This window comes from Leptosomus discolor, chromosome 10 (assembly GCF_034619465.1).
Source record: "Leptosomus discolor isolate bLepDis1 chromosome 10, bLepDis1.hap2, whole genome shotgun sequence".
NCBI classification, from domain to species: Eukaryota; Metazoa; Chordata; class Aves; order Leptosomiformes; family Leptosomidae; genus Leptosomus; species Leptosomus discolor.
The window spans coordinates 7,245,762-7,261,826 of record NC_141400.1 but is presented as its reverse complement, the minus strand read 5'-3'; positions in this window follow the sequence as shown (position 1 = coordinate 7,261,826).

Below are 16,065 nucleotides of genomic sequence, written 5' to 3'. Positions count from 1 at the left end.
TAAGCTTACAAAATAAAATTGAGACCTCAGCCTCAACTAGCCAAATGTTGCTGGAATAGCTGTGCTGAAACATGCACTGTGCTGGCAAACTACAGCGTGGGGCATCGGTATGGCAAAATGGGCTTTTTTTGCTATCTCTGGTACTGATTTCTTGAGAGGAATAATTTATTCCATTGAAACTATCCACAATAAAGCTTTTGCAAACATGACTGGTAAATTTTGGAAAATCATACTCTTAAGAGTTATTTTAAAGGGTCAAAAGGTTTTGTTATACCTGTCCTTATTGCCATTGTTCGCTTATTACAACCTGGAAAACAAGTGGGCATGGAGAGAGGAATGAGGAGACAGGGGCTCGCAGTTGCGCTATTGTAGCTACTAGTAAGTTTGTTTGATTTTCTGGCTGCCTCTGTATCATTCTTATTTGGTTAAAGTGCTGAAGAGGAAAGTAGTTGTGAAGTATGATATTTAAGGAAATAAGCTGTCTGTGGCTATTAAAAGTGTTTTGTTTGTCATAAAGATTCATTCCACTTAACCACAAAAGAGAGACTTTTAATTAGACTTCTGAATCTCATTAGGAAAAACAAATACCAATACCTAACTACTCATATATGACATGATGGAAAATTGCTAATGTAATTAGATTTTAATAGTGTTAATGACTCTCATTTCTTATTAATAAGAATTAAATCCAATGCAAGACACTATGAAAAATTGTTACTGCCTGCTTTCCTACCCTTAAATGTAAAGAAGCTGTATGTACTTGAAGTCGTTTTTTTTTCCTGTTCTGTGAAGTCAGGTGGCGCTGTGGTATTTTGTATCATTGTAGCCTAATGCGTGTGGCAGGAATATATTCAAGTGGATCTAGTCAACAGGTAGAATTTTTTAAATGTAGTAAGTGAGTTTTGTATTCTTAGAAGTATTGCAGCAAGCATTAAGATTCTGTAAAAGAGAACAAAAATGAAAACTTAAGCTCAAGATTTACAGGAAATCTGCTTTAACCAGTCAGGTATAGGTACACGGAGAAATGGCTGTGGAAAGGTTTTTCATTAAAAATCTCGTGAAAATTTTACTAGTGGAGGAAAGTGTGCTGAGAAGTTGGGTAATACTGTGGTGCAATTGTAAAAAGTGTCTGGACACCTCTGCTGCTGTCAACACTTCACAAGTGACCTTGTTCAAAATGTGAATCATCTATATTAGGTGACATATCAAAATGCTTTCTGGAAACGCCCCAGGCTTTGGCCTTTCAAAATACAGATCTATACTGCTGGAACATGAGTTACATGCTATTGTAATAAGAAGGTATATGGACTAGCTGAGTGAGTTTAGTTTAAATATCAGGATACACTTGTTTCAGTTACCTTCAGTGAAAGCATTAGAATTTATTAGCCTAATTGGGAACTTTCTGGGAGTTAAACTCAGTAACCTGGAAAGCGTAGCTCCGTAATTCCTACTTTATTTGTACAGACACAAATGCAAGAGACAGAAATTGGTCTAGAGTATTTTATACACACATTCTCCATTTATATCCAAATCCAGGCTTTACGTGGCACTGTCCAGGCAAAACTGCATGAAGCTTTTTTTTTTTAAAGCAAAAGCCAAGCACTCTGCAAAAGAAATGCTGATACTGTGCTCATATTTCTTTCTAGCCTAGTGTATCTCTACTTTCAGAGCCTGCCATTACTTTTGCTGTATTTTCTTTGTGACAGAACATAGCATTCAGGCCCTTAGGCTGCCTTTCATCCTGGCATTCAATAATAATGGACAGAGTGTAAAGATCTGTAATCAAAAGGTAAACACTGCAGCATTGTGTACAAATAACTCTTGAGATATTTATCCTGAAAGACATCCAGGTTAACATTTAAGCTGGGGACACTAGGGAAAACCTACCTGGTGGTAAGCGAGCTCCTTTTTTTTGTTTTGTTCTGTGTTTAGCTGTTTCCCAAGCACATTCAGCTGTGCGAGCTTGCAGCATAGGGCTGCTGCAGGAGTGAAGCCATTTTAACATGACAGCTCTGTGAAATTCATTCACTCCTGATTTCTCCCTGTTCTTGTCCTGATCCCCATTTAAGCAGCAGATGCTGGAGGGTTCTACAACCTTGTCTAAACATAAAAGTTGTACCACTTCTGCGATACTGGTGCAGTTTAATCATTGCTATACTCTCAGACCTGGCAGCAGATGTATTTATCATGGTATAGGCATGCTTCTATTGCATAACCCATTCCTATATGACAAAAGGAATAAGCTGCATGGTGTAAGGTGCTTTCTAGAGGTCCATTTATTGCTGTGCCATATGTCATTCTAAGAATTACACCCTAACTTAGGTGTAGTTGGTGATAGCATGAGCATACAAGCAGAGGAGACAGCTGTCTAAGGAAGGGAAAATATAAGAGCCAACACAAATCAAAGTAGATAAAGGAGAGTGGTAAAAAGCAAGGGACAGCAGAAATTTCTTTGTCTTTGCAGAACTATAAAACATTTGTATCAACTGTCATGGTTTAAAGGCTGTGTGTAGAGACAGACTCACTGAGCTCCCTGCTGCAAGTCCCGTTGACAGGCTTCAGGGCTGCTTGGGGTCTCACCTGTGTGGAACAGAGACTGCTCTATTGCTTTGGACAGTGCCTGGTGTGTAGGGAGGTGCCATAGAGATGAGCTGCAGCATCCTGGTAGAATCAGGCACATTCCTTGGATGCCTCCACTTCTTTATCAAAGACTTTGCTTCATGGCCATAAGACTCTCTCTGACAACAGGGAGGTGATTCTCCCGCTCTGCTCCGCTCTGGTGAGACGCCACCTGCAGTGCTGCATCCAGCTCTGGGGCCCCCCTCACAAGAAAGACGTGGACCTGCTCGAGTGGGTCCAGAAGAGGGTCACGAAGATGAGCAGGGGGCTGGAGCACCTCCCCTGTGAGGACAGGCTGAGAGAGTTGGGGTTGGCCAGCCTGGACAAGACAAGGCTCTGGGAAGACCTTAGAGCGGCCTTCCAGTGCTGAAAGGGGGCTGCAGGAAAGGTGGGGAGGGACTCTTGATCAGGGAGGGTAGGGATAGCATGAGGGGTAACAGTTTCAAACTGAAAGAGGGGAGATTTAGATCAGATATTGGGAAGAAGTTCTTCACTGTGAGGGTGGTGAGACACTGGCACAGGCTGCCCAGAGCAGCTGCGGCTGCCCCCTCCCTGGCAGTGCTCAAGGCCAGGCTGGATGGGGCTGGGAGCAACCTGGTCTGGTGGGAGGTGTCCCTGCCCATGACAGGGGGCTGGAACTAGATGGTCTTTGAGGTCCCTTCCAACCCAACCATTCTGTGGTTCTGTGGACATCTGTCACATCACCCTCTTCTTCATCATGTGAACTTATATGGGGACTCTCTTAGCACTAGCACTCATGGAGGCCAGTAATGAACAAACACAAGTAGAAGCAGTTGTGTAGTCTTGGCATTTGCAGGCCTCTGATCCTAGTTTAACTTTGTCAAAACTTTTGAGCCTGTATAGAGACTTGCAGGAACCCATGAATCCTGTCAGACTAACCTCCTTCTATTTCAAGGTGCCCTAGAACCCTAGAAGCCAAGCAGGTGGTTTAAATTTCCCGGATGAGTTACATATGAGCCTAGATTTTTGGAAGCTTCTGTTTCCTTTTTGATGCCCTTAGATACTGCTGAAATAAAGCCATATGAAGGAGGCTTGTATCTCTTACCAGGGAATCACAGAATGGTGTCATTTATCTTAGCATTTACTTGAATTTGGAACAGATGCAAAATGAGAGAGTAAAGAAAGTGAGAATTTAAGTCTTTTTTCCAGTCTTTTCATTTTGCTTCTATGGTCCTTTAGCCCTCTTGTGCATGATAAAGTGAGTGTTCTGTACAAAAGGTACTTAGGCCACGGACAAAACACCAGGTTAACTCATGACAAATTGAGCTGTCCCAGCTACTGACGCATGACTCAGTTCCCAAAAGTGATTTACCGTGGCCCCAAGAGTAGCAAATGGAGCCTTGGATCTAAACGTCCGGTGCCCTCTAATGCCTGCCTCCGTAAACAGCCTGTTTCTTCAGCTTTCCAATGCGCTGTCCGATCTCTTGTACACAGCTGCTATCAGGCAGTTTCCTGCAAGCATTTCAAGACTTGGCTGTCCCTTTTCGAATCTGTAGTATTAGTGACCCTTGGAGGAAGCAGGCTGGATGGGGTGGAGTACTGATGGAAGTGGTGAAGGTGGGACAAGTGCCGGCTTTGCCCTCCCCGCCAGCATGCTGCTTGGCAGCTGAGCTTGGCTGCATTGTGAGTATGTGATATATTTACCACGAGGGGAGAGCATGATATACACCCTGAGCAAGGTGGAAGCAGGGAGAGAATTCTGGTGTTCCCAGGGCTTCTCAGGAAGCAGGGTGGGAGTGCTGACATGTCATTAGCCCCTCAGGATTGTGTCAGGCCATCAAAACTTATTTGAGTATATCACTGTTGTGGCTTTCCTTTCAAGGTTTCCTTGGCTTCCTGTATCTCCTGCTTTGTTTTCAGATAAAGAACTGAAATACCATGGAGACAAACTCCTTATAAACACCAAGCAGACAGGCAGGTCAGCCAGTTTTCAGCACATTATTTTACATGACATATTGAGTAGGAGCATAGTGAAGGCTGGCAAAACATCCAGTTATGTTGAAGCCAATCAATTGTCTCATGCAGTGGATGGAGATGATTCTGTTCATAATAAAAGAAGCAGCTCTCTGAGAAACCAGAAGTGACACGCTGTGTGGTGCATCTCTCTGTTACAATTTGAAAATCTGAGAGATTACTTAATTATGTTTTTTTTTCTGTGATGTTTTGAACAGCAGCAATTTTAATCTGCCTTCCCATACCAGATTTACACCTTAGTCAGAGATTACTAACCATTTCATCATTAATTACATCAAAGTTAACAGGACTACTTACAAATTAAAACAGTACTAACTAAGAGTAAGTCTGGGTGAGTCACATTCCTATTTTTAGCCTGAGGTATAAAATAAAATAAAAAAAACCCCCAACATTTAATTCTCATGGCAACCTGTTGGTGACAGCAAAGTTACATTTAAGTGCAGCATGCATTCAAAAACAAGCAGAAATACACCAAGCTGAGCCCTACATAGTCTCAGAGAGAGATGGACTCAACAGATTTTCATTAAATTGCTTAATTATGTTTATATAAAAACCACCTGGTTTCTTCTAGTTTTAAAGTCTGACCCAGCAGCGCCTTGGCTAAGTAAAACAGTAACTGGGAAGAAAATTGCAGATGCCAGGGTGGGGGGAACCCTTTTGTTTCTTTTAGGTAGGACAAAAATTCTCATTCAGAGAGCAAATTAAACCTCATCTTTCAAATGGAGTCACTGTGTTGCCCCACTTTGTGGGCAAATGAAATGACTATGGTCAGGTGTGGCCATGAAATAGCACTTAATGTTGTTGATTAGATCTGACTCACCTGTTTCTTAAAACCCATTTGGGGCAAAAGAACTGTTTGCTCCTATTGTGCTCCAAGCCTGAAAAGATGTAGGACCTTCTTGCAAGATCTGAGCGGGCACTTAGAACGGGAGGATTCAGGTGCAGTTATTTAATCTTCTAGGTGATATGTTGTAGAAAATTGTCCAAATGTAGATCCATTTAATTGGTAAAACAAGTAGCATCAGATGCAGGTTGTATTTCTACTGAAACCGGAAAAAAAAGACCAAGACTTCTTTGTTTAAAACTATTCCAGGGGAGGAATTGTGCCTTCTGCACTATTGAGTTCAGTGGAATTGAGAGAACTAAAATTGTTCACTCAGGTATTTATTGAGGCCTGAGATGATAACAACAGTCAAATACTGAACCAACGTGGATGCTTTGGCAAGCCTGGCTTGATGTTTCAGTGTTGAACTAATTATAATTTTATTACTAAAGCCCCTTCTCCCCTCTCAGCAGAAATAAGGTGTTTTGTTTAGACCCAGTGGATCTAGGTAGGATAACAGGAGTGAAATCCAGCTAAAACACAGTCACAAAAAGGTTTGTGCAAACTACTGTGAATAGAAAACAGTGAATTTCATAAAGCAGTAGCTGAGTCATGCTAGTTGGCTGTAGCTTGGATTATTCCTGCCTTTTTGCAGATAAATGGATCACAGTGGATCCATATTTCGAGTTAAACTTCATGACAAAAGAAGTAGGAAAATAAGTAATGAAACTTAGACTTATTTTGGGATTTGTTTTCTTTTTTTTTTTCCCTGTATGTGTGCAATGATACAATAGTGTAAGTGGCAAAAATCAAGTGATTTGCTCCTTTAATTTTGTCTGATCAGCTGTGAGTCTAGATTATCATACAGATTTCCTGGAGATGAGTCATTCAGTCTGCTTAAAAAATGTGAAATGATTGATACCACTTTTCTGTTGAGAAAGCCATGTTTAGTTAAACTGCAAGCTTCCCCTAATAAAATAATCTGCCAAAATCTGAGCTGTTGTCCACAAAATGCAGAGAGGCTGAAAAACAAAGCATGTTGATTGCTAGCAAAGACCTATTTTTGCTGTCAATCAGGGCTTTTTATTTCAAGCTGGACAAAATTTTTAGATGTGATTTTGTAAGCCTTTTGCAGCAAGTCTATGGTATTTCAGGAAACTAGGGGATCATTTATTCAGGGGAAAAAACTTCACCCCAAATTTTGTAATTTTTCATCTTTTTTTGTGCCAGTTTGAGCAGATTCAGTTATGTGTTTCTCAGTCCTGCAGAAATAGCATTTGCCCCCATGTTGTCGCTTCGCTAGCCCTGCTGTAGCAAGGAATCTGCAGAAACTGGGATATCTTTGCATTGCCCCATAAGCTGGGTATATCACTCGTTGTCCCAGGAGGAAAAGAAGGGTGAAAGGCTTCCATTTTCCTCTAAGAATTTCTATTTTGGAAACCTTTAACTGACCTATCAACATGACTTCGGTGCCTTTATCTTATTCAAGCTGTAAACTACATTTTGTTGTAGAAAGCCTGTGTCTTAGCTTCATTCCTAACGCGTGCATTGTCAGGAGAGTGGATTGGAGAAGTTGGATATGTTTGTTTGGTTTTGCCAGAAAAAAATTACAGGTTGCTTTAAGAGATTATGTCAGGTGAGGATTTGTCAGTAAGGCATTTTGGAGTGATATCCTCCACACTTGTGAGACAAGTGGAGCTGTCTTTCTCTAGCTTGACTTAGTGTCGGTGAAGCTGAGCAGGGTTCTTTCCTCATGGCTAACCTGGACTGAGGCTGTGCCTCAACACAAGAAAAACATTTGTTTCCAAAAGAATTTGTAGATTCAAGGTACTGTAAAGCTATATGAAATTCTTCTGTGTGCACCACATATAAGCAGAAGGTCTTTGATAATCACCTGAAGTTGCAAGTAAAAACACCTGGTTCTGTCAAATAGTTCGGATTAGGTGACAACACAGTAATGACAGCAACTTTTCATTGAGTCTGTCTTGACATTTTCTGTTCTCTCTCATAATCCTGAGGGATGGGAATACATTCCTCCTTTTAGCTGGAAAGATGCTGTCTGACGAACTGTTGCTGCGCAGCTCTGTGTTGGGTACTGTTGTAACTTTAGTCCTCTTTGGGAATTCAAGGGGAAACCTGAGATACCAGCTTTGCCAAGCACTTTTCATGTAATAAGGATTTTCTCAGATCCTCAAGTGCTGAGGATGACTTACTTCTCTAAGAACCTTTTTGAAAGGTGCAACGTCTTTTTCTGTCTCATAATTGTCACTTGTACAATGGGTGTCTTCCTCATTTCCCCCTCTCTCCTCCAGCAGATGAACTGTTCTACTAAAAGGCCAATTTACTCGTCATAAAGGGATTTTCGTAGTCATGATGGGGTAAAGCAGGGTGTAAAGATGTAGATGTTCGTATGTAATGGGGAACTGTTTAAAGGAGGATAGATTGCTGAAGCAGATAGCTGTTAGTTCACACAGACATACGTACGTAAAGAGAAAATATATGTATACATATGTATGGCTTTGTCAGCGTGATACCGACTGACGGAGGGACTGTAGATGTTCAATAGACATTAACTTGGAGGGCTCGCTGGAATATGAATTGCTAGCAAATTCAGCTGCCCATCTGAAATGCCATTATGGTGCCCCTCATCATGTCCTGTTGTGATGTGACACTGCACTACATCACAGCACTGACGCTATACTACACAGCAAATGCAACGTGATCTACCCTTTTGCATCTGGAAGAGGAAAAATAAACATTTGCTGTCTATCAGTTTGGATAGCAAGTCTCTTATCAGCTCTTACAGTGTTTGTAAGCAGGTTAAGGGGGTAAGTGTCCATGGTTCGCTGGTTCAACACATGTGTGTTGATAACACAAACTAACATGTGGTTAAAGCTACTAGCAAGTTATTTCTGTCTGCATTAGAGCACTGTGCAGTGAGCTGGAGGTGCAAACTGACAAACATTGGTTATAGCGACAAGAAGCTACAGTCCCATCTAAATGTAGACAATAATCATAGAAGCTGGTTTCTCTTGGCAGATTCTGGCAGTGGGGAAATTGCAGATAAATGCAGATAAATGTTCTTTTCTTACTTCTCATTGCACTGTCTGGCAGGAAAAATAGATGGTTTTGCTTAATTCTTAAACTCACAGTTGTACCACTGGATTCTGGATCCCTGCTCCTGTAATTGAAATGATCTGGCAAGGGCTGGTGTGACTGCTGGGGGCACTGAGGACAAAGGGAGCCCAGAACCAGGGAAGCCTCTGTTCCTCAGTCTCGCTCTGTTAGCTGACCAGGGGAAGCATGTGCTCTGCAGCTTAGGTGGCAGATGTGTTTGGCTGCTAGTCGTTCATAGCTGATAAGAGGAAAGCAAAGCTGTGAGGTACTCTGAGAAAAGGTAGTGGGGTTTTTCGCCTTGTGAAAGGGGGACAGTACATGCGATTGTTTTACTCAAGACAGCTGGCATTCAAGCAGATGGTGCTCTGCCTCTTCATTCAGTGCTGTCCTGGAGACTGGAAATTCATTTTGAAATAATGTGTAAAAGTTAACTCTGTGTACATGTTGTCAGAAAGGTTCTGTGAGTTACAGAGGCACTATGGAGCTGTACATTCAGTGCAGGACTTGAAGCCCTGAATAGGTTAGGAATCATTAGTTGAGGACGTGTTCTTTCTGAAGGCTGCCTGTTAGGCAATCGTTTAGGTGGGACATGGAAGAGAGGGAAGCAAAGGGCCTGGGGGAAAAATCAGTCATCTTTGTATTCTTCATTTTTATTTGCAGAATATATCAAGCTAAGCTTGTATGCACTGCCAGCTGGCTGCAGCCTGGGCTATGTTCCTATTTCTGTCACTGATTTATCTCGATAGAAGTTTCTTTGTTTCTCCAGGTGTGTGTTGATATTTGAGGATGCTGCCATACCTACTGTGTGAAGATGATACTGCAAGTTGTTTTCTTAGTGAGAGAACCCGGAGAAAGTGTTTGTATTTGAGCAGAGAGTGATTCTTCTGTGTCCTGTAATACTAGATCTGGTTGGTTGGTTTTTCTACAGTCTCAAAACCAAGACATTATGCAAGAGGAGCATGGAAGTTACTTTGCAGTTTGTTCTAATCCAGTTTGTTTCCTCTATCTTTTTAATATATTTTATTGTGTTTTGTAAATGTCCCATTGACTGACCTGGTAAGGAGAAACAGCATGTGAAAATGCTTTATAAAGCAGCATAACTGGGCTTCAGTGGCAAGGAACAACAAGCTTGTTTCTGCTCCAGCATCTGCCAAATCAAGTAACTGAAACTCCTGTTTATTACACTGCATAAAAGAAATGGAATAGTACTGCTACAGTGTTACCATGGGAAAATGACTGCATCTCACTGAAGCATGACTATAATGGTGGGGAATTCTGCTGCTGAAGCATACCAGTCTTGTGGCAGTCACTAAAACATGGATACTTTGTGGTGGTGTTCTTAAAGGCGTTATTGAAGATACTCTCTTTTATTAACATACTGTCATGAGGCCAAAATTGGCATTGTCTTTGTCTGGAGCATGCTGGAGGGGAACCATGCTTTCTCCCGGCCCTTTATCTAGGGCTTATGAATGAAAAAACACTTAGTAGGATTTGTAGTCTTCATTAAATGATTGTGATGCTGGATTTATCTTGTCTTACGGGTAAAAGCTGCTTCTCCTCTCGATTTCTTTGCAGAGCTGTTCAGACAAAACACTCCCAGGACAGAGCAAATGGTAGCACACTGGTAGAATTACATTCTGGAGGGAATGAGACAAGACTGTTATAACTGCTTTGCTGCTTCTCATAATAGCTAGTTGAGTAGTGTGGGTAGGAATGTGGCTGTTAGCCACTTCCGCGTGTTTTTTGACCCAGAATCTTGCCAAGGGCCAGTCATTCATTGTCAAAGTTAAAGCCCCTTTGACAGTGTCCTGATAAATGTTGTTTTAATGGCAGTAATCCATTGATGCCCATAGCTCCAGACCACTTCTGAAGTGTCTTCTGTCTTATTGTCTCTAGTGCTGGATGCCAGGCGATACAGTGAAGATGTAATGACTTCCCACTAGTTATTTTTTTATTAGATGTGTATTTACGTATCATTAAACTTTTTAGGGGAGCACTTTTAAGGTACACCCTCAATTACGCTTTTCACCACTTACCGCATCAGCTTCAAGGAAAGGGCCTCACTTCGCTACTGGAAAATACACATGGCAGTGTTTGTACTTAGCTGTGAATTGTTAGGATGGTGTTCTGTGTGCTCTGTGGCTTTAAGCGGGTGAGCGGGGACGGTGGCAATCCAGCCTGGAGGCCTGGCAGCCATTTCACCTACAGCTCAGCATCCTGCTGCAAGATGACAAGCATGCTCACTGCTCTTTCATGGAGACTAAATAATTTTGGTGACTTTATTCCCTTCGTGAAAAATGAAGGGTGATTGCAGAAATACAATTTCCTTATGCACGCAGAGGAAAGGAAGGTTCTTTGTTCGGAATCTGCTTTGCCATTGGCAAACTTGTCTGATTGCAGGGGCTGTTACACAGGGCAGCTTGCTGGGGGAGGTTTCTGGGTTCATAATATAAAAGCTAAAGAGGTATGATGCCAATAGGGAGTGACTGACTTTTCGGAAGGCTTTCATGGTTCCAGTGCTCCTCTGACATTTTCAGCAATAGAACCTGTACTGGCACAAGCCAAGGAAAGCAATGCCTTGTGCACCCGTCTGCAAGTGCTGGACCCTTAAGCTAGGTGCTGCGAGGCGATCTTGGATAAGGAGCCTGCTGAACATTTGTCTCCTTAGCATTATCATCCCTTTTCTAAGAGGATGTGGGGAGAAGAGCTGTATGCACGAAAGGGCGTTTTTTCTGTTGACAGGACTCTGACTCTTACATGTTAGATGATAAAATGAGCTGTTTATTTTCCCCCCGTTGTCTGAACTTTACTGGAGCCCACACATAAACTCTTCAGACTCATAATGGTTTAATTTTTCAAAAGTAAATATAACCTCCTATCCATTGTCCTACACTTTCCATTTATTTTCTGTGTGCTTCAAAATGAGCCCTTTTCTCTGCATCAATATGTTCTGCCAACCTCAGTGCTTGGGGCACAAAATGTAAATTTTGTTCCTTCAGAGTTGTCATATAGTCATGATAAATACAGCTTTTAAGACTAGTGGGAACAGAGACTGGGAGGAATGGAGAAGTATGTTATATATTTAAAAAGGTAATTCACCTAGCCCTACCTGAGAAGCAATAGGCAAGTCCCTTAGGAATGCTTCCTTTCCCCTCCTGCTCTGTAATCTTCAGACGGGCAACGTAAGAAGTTGGTGATGGCTCTCAATAGGTTTTGATTTATCTTCTCATTTCCCTTTATCCCTGTTTACCCACTCTGCTGGCACACGCTGATCTCTGTTACCATTGTAACACTCTTCCCCTTTGCACTGATCTCTGATTCTCATTCCTGTTCCCTTTAGTCTTTTCCACCAGGCTTTCTTCCAGGCTTGCTTTCTGCCCCGTTTCTCCTTAAAAGTGGATGTACACCAGCGCAGACTGCAGGTATAGAGGAGCTTGCCAGGGAATTCAGACTGACAACAGTCGTCTTGCTTGGCTTTCCCCATGAGAGGATTGTTGCTGTTGCCCAGGAGACGCAGCAGTAGTTGATGCTGAGGTCTGGAGACACCTCCTAAGGCCTTCCTCACAGAAACGTCAGTAAAGCTATTTGTCTGTGACTTTTTCATCTTGCTCTTTTTACACCTCTTTTTTGACCTTTTTATTGCTCTTCGATAGGGCAAACACATTTAAGGTTTTCCTTTCATCTTAATACAACAAAAGTAGCATGGGCAAATGTGAGGAAGCCAGGTATTAGTCATATCTACCAGTGGCAATCTGAACTCCAAGTACACTTGTATGAGCACAAGAAATTCCTCTATAGTTTTTCTTCAATTGTAGATGAACACATGCTGTCTTCTCCATATCTCCAGGTGTCTATGTTTTCTCTGTGTTTCTTAAAACATTCTAGGTCTGCTTTTTGGAGATCTCCTTCATCCCTCAGACATAGGGGGCTGGTTTGGCAGGATGGCCGTTTTAGCTAGATCTGGAAACTATGGGACAGTGAAACAGATTATGGTTGTTTCTTCTACCTAAAATTTGCCTTGGAATTACTTTCTAGACTTGTCTCTGAAGAACATATCCGAGATGACCGGCAGCGTGACCTTGTGTGTGCACATCCTCGTAACAATTAGGCATGTGGTGAAAATGTGACTTGACCCAGACTTACTCCAGTTAGCCTTCCTTCAGTACTCTAGAAAGAAATTAAGGGGGGCAAAAGTTGACAATTACAGTCTGTGCTACTTTAGTTTCAGCGCGGTCTGAACCAGCGCAAGCTGGACCAGGTATCTGGAAGTGTCCTGTAACCTTTCTGCTCACCATGACAGTGTTGGCGGACACTGCAGCTTATCATTTGGAGAAGACCCTTCTGCACAGCCTTGTGTTCGGTTGTGCTAGCCAGGAGGGAGTGCGTTTGGCCACTTTGTAAAACGTTGGCTGGACAGTGATGCTGTCAGGGTGGGTACCTGAGTGCGGGGCGATAGGCACAAGGGATAGCACTGGGAAAGCACAGTAACATATGTCTCAGGGCTGAATCGTAGGGCAAATGACAGAAAATTCTGTTTGCTTGGGTTTAGTGCCAAAGCAGCAGTTTTCCCCATCTCTTTCCCACAAGTCGCAGTACGCAGGCAAGCCTACCTGCTTTTGACATGCGCTGCCTACCTGTGGGCTAATGGAGAGAAGAGGGCATGTTGTGCTGGCAAGAGCAGGTCTCGGGGCAAACATCTGCAAGAACAAGGCATTACTAATTTCAGTGTATGTTAAAAATGTCTCTGTGCAACTAATCTCTATTTTATATATTTCTGACCTTTATTTCATGGCCTTTATCACCATGGTATCTTAGTGCTGAAAGGAGGTTTTTGGCTTTGTAAGCTTTAGATATTGATTTTTCCTGTAAGTCTCTCCTCTGATTCAAGGAAAAAGCGAAATATGTAATTTTAACTAGTGCAACTCCGATCACAGCCAGATTCAATATTAATGTACTAGATAGACATATATCAAGTATTACATTTAATACCCTTATCAGAGCTTTTAATGCATTTCTTTGTTCTGCAAGCTCAATATGTGGCCTTTTTTTTTTTTTTAAAGAGGATGTTAAATGGCATTTCATGTTGGTTCTCAGCGCTTTAATAGGTGTCTGCTGTCAATAGCAGTGTCCTGGAGGCACACGTTGAAACCACACTGCCTACACCATTTCTTTAACTGGAACTGTGCTCATGCTTCTAATGTGGACATGATATTAATTAAGATAAGTCCTTGGATATTATACATGAGTCCAGATCTCTGTGAACAGAAATGTCAGTGATGCTGGCAGCGAGCTGAGCGTGAGGTCTTTTCTTTGTTGCCCACGTTATGCTGTGCTGTGTCCTTGGGTGGAGATAGTGGAAGCCTTTGTTTCAGTCTGTTCCTCGAGAAAATAAACCGAGTGCTATCCAATGATTTGGAATATTTAAAAAGTATTAATCAACCTTCCTAATGGTTGCTATTCAGCTAATCACGCTCAAAATGGCAAATGGTTGTAAAGATGTCAGAGAGATATGCAGAGCACCCACTGTTTGAGCTCTTCCCATTCTCATTAAAATAAGCTCTTATGGCCCAGCTAGTGTAATCATGTGATAAAATACTCAAATTAAGAGCATTTAATAAAAAATCATGGTGGGGAGCTTTGTTAAGGATCTTTTTAGTGTATTTTTGCATTCATGCTAAGGACATTAGAAATAATTTAATCATTCCCTGATTATAAGAATGTAAGAAATAATGGGATCATTGCCTTATCACATGTGGACTAATTCAGAGGCTCATTATTTATTTGTCAAGCATTAAGCATCAAAGCAATTTGGCTTGGTACTTGAAAGCAGGAAATTTAAGATGAAAGTTGAAATGAAGATTAAGAAGTAAGATTAAACCTAACAAGAACAGAATAATTTTGCTTGCTAGAGTCATGCCTGCAAACAGACAGAAGGATGAAGTCAGTCTTAATCTGATGTATTATGAAGTGGTAATATGTTGTGGAATGAATGGCTTATGGTTTTGGACAGAGTGCTATTTGCAGTGTCTCCACATCTTTAGTTTTTGTGTGATCCGTAGCTAGGGTTACTTTGAGGTTTTCAAACAAAGCCTTTTTATACTTATCCTTCCTTTAATGAAAATATCTTCCTCTTCAATTGGTTTATAAACTGAATACTATTATACACAATCACTAGAATAAAATCCATTCTTCAGTGCTTTTTTTTTTTTTTTGTGATAAAATGATTAGGACTGAGTTTCAAAAGTTTAAAGTTCAATAGGTTGCTCTCCTTTTTCTGTAGCAGTGGGTGTATAAATGTGTATGGTTCTTTGTTTTTACTACGGAAATACATTCTTGTGTGTATAAAAGCAGATTCAGAGAATGAAACATCCAGGAGTTGGATGCCAAGCAAAACTGAAGGGGGAGAATAGGAGAGGAGTTGAATTCTTTCATGGTAGGTTTGATGGAATTTTCACAATTGTCCCTTAAGAGTACTTTGAGTTAGGAAGCTTTGTGCAGTGTTATAGCAAAACGGAACTATCAGTGTTAATTACGGAGATATGTTCCTCTGGTGGAATTAGTTTCCTGTGTTTGAGGTCTTGACTGTGAGAGAAGGTGGCTTAAAAAAAAAAAGGTGGAGTAGGATCCTGAATTTTGCAAAACCAGTTCCTTTTCCTTTGAATTATTTAGACATTCTTTGCTTTGTCTGTTCCGTGCATTGGACAGCTTATAAGCCTCCTTGGCAGTCAGTTTACATCCCTGTGACAGGCGGAGGAGTCTCTGCTTCACTTCTCAAGCTTCCACCTCTTTCAGTAGTTGTGCTGAACTCCGTGCGTCACCTCTCGGTGAGCGTGGTGGGCGTGCACTGTGTCTCCAGCGTGTAATCCCATGGGCTGAGTCTCAGAAATGAGCTTTTACAGTGCCATCCAAGAGCCCTGCCGCTGCTGAACGGCCGGCTACTGGACTTGCATCTGGGGGCTTTCAGGCTGCCGAATCTTCTTTGGGTGTGACGTTTCGCCTGGTGTGCCAGAAGATGCATAGGGATGCTGGGGTGGAAGAAGTCCCCTGCATATTTTATGCTTGCTGAATTAATCTTATTTAATGCAAGCTGTCAGACAACATTACTATAATTTATTTACATAACTTGAGGAGTTTACTTCACATTAGTTTAACCTTGCAGAACATGTAATGTGTATCTGTGCCACTGCCCTCGGTTTCCTGGAGTCAGCCCGCTCAAGTGTTGCTCAATTTGTGATTGATTTGTCTTCCAGCTGCTAATGTGAGGGGTGAATGTAAACACTGTTGTTACAAAGGTCTGATATTTGGAGCCCTTTTTAATGTTACATTTATTCAATTAAATGAACTGCCCTGCTTCATACTTAATTCAATAAAAAATAGGTTCTAATTAGGTTGTTTTTCTCCTAAAACAAGGCACACAATGTTGATCTTGTTTTATACAAAGTAAAAATCAATACCTTTAAGGGGGGAAACCTTTATTTTGTTCAGGCACTTTTGTGTGTATTAAAAGGTTG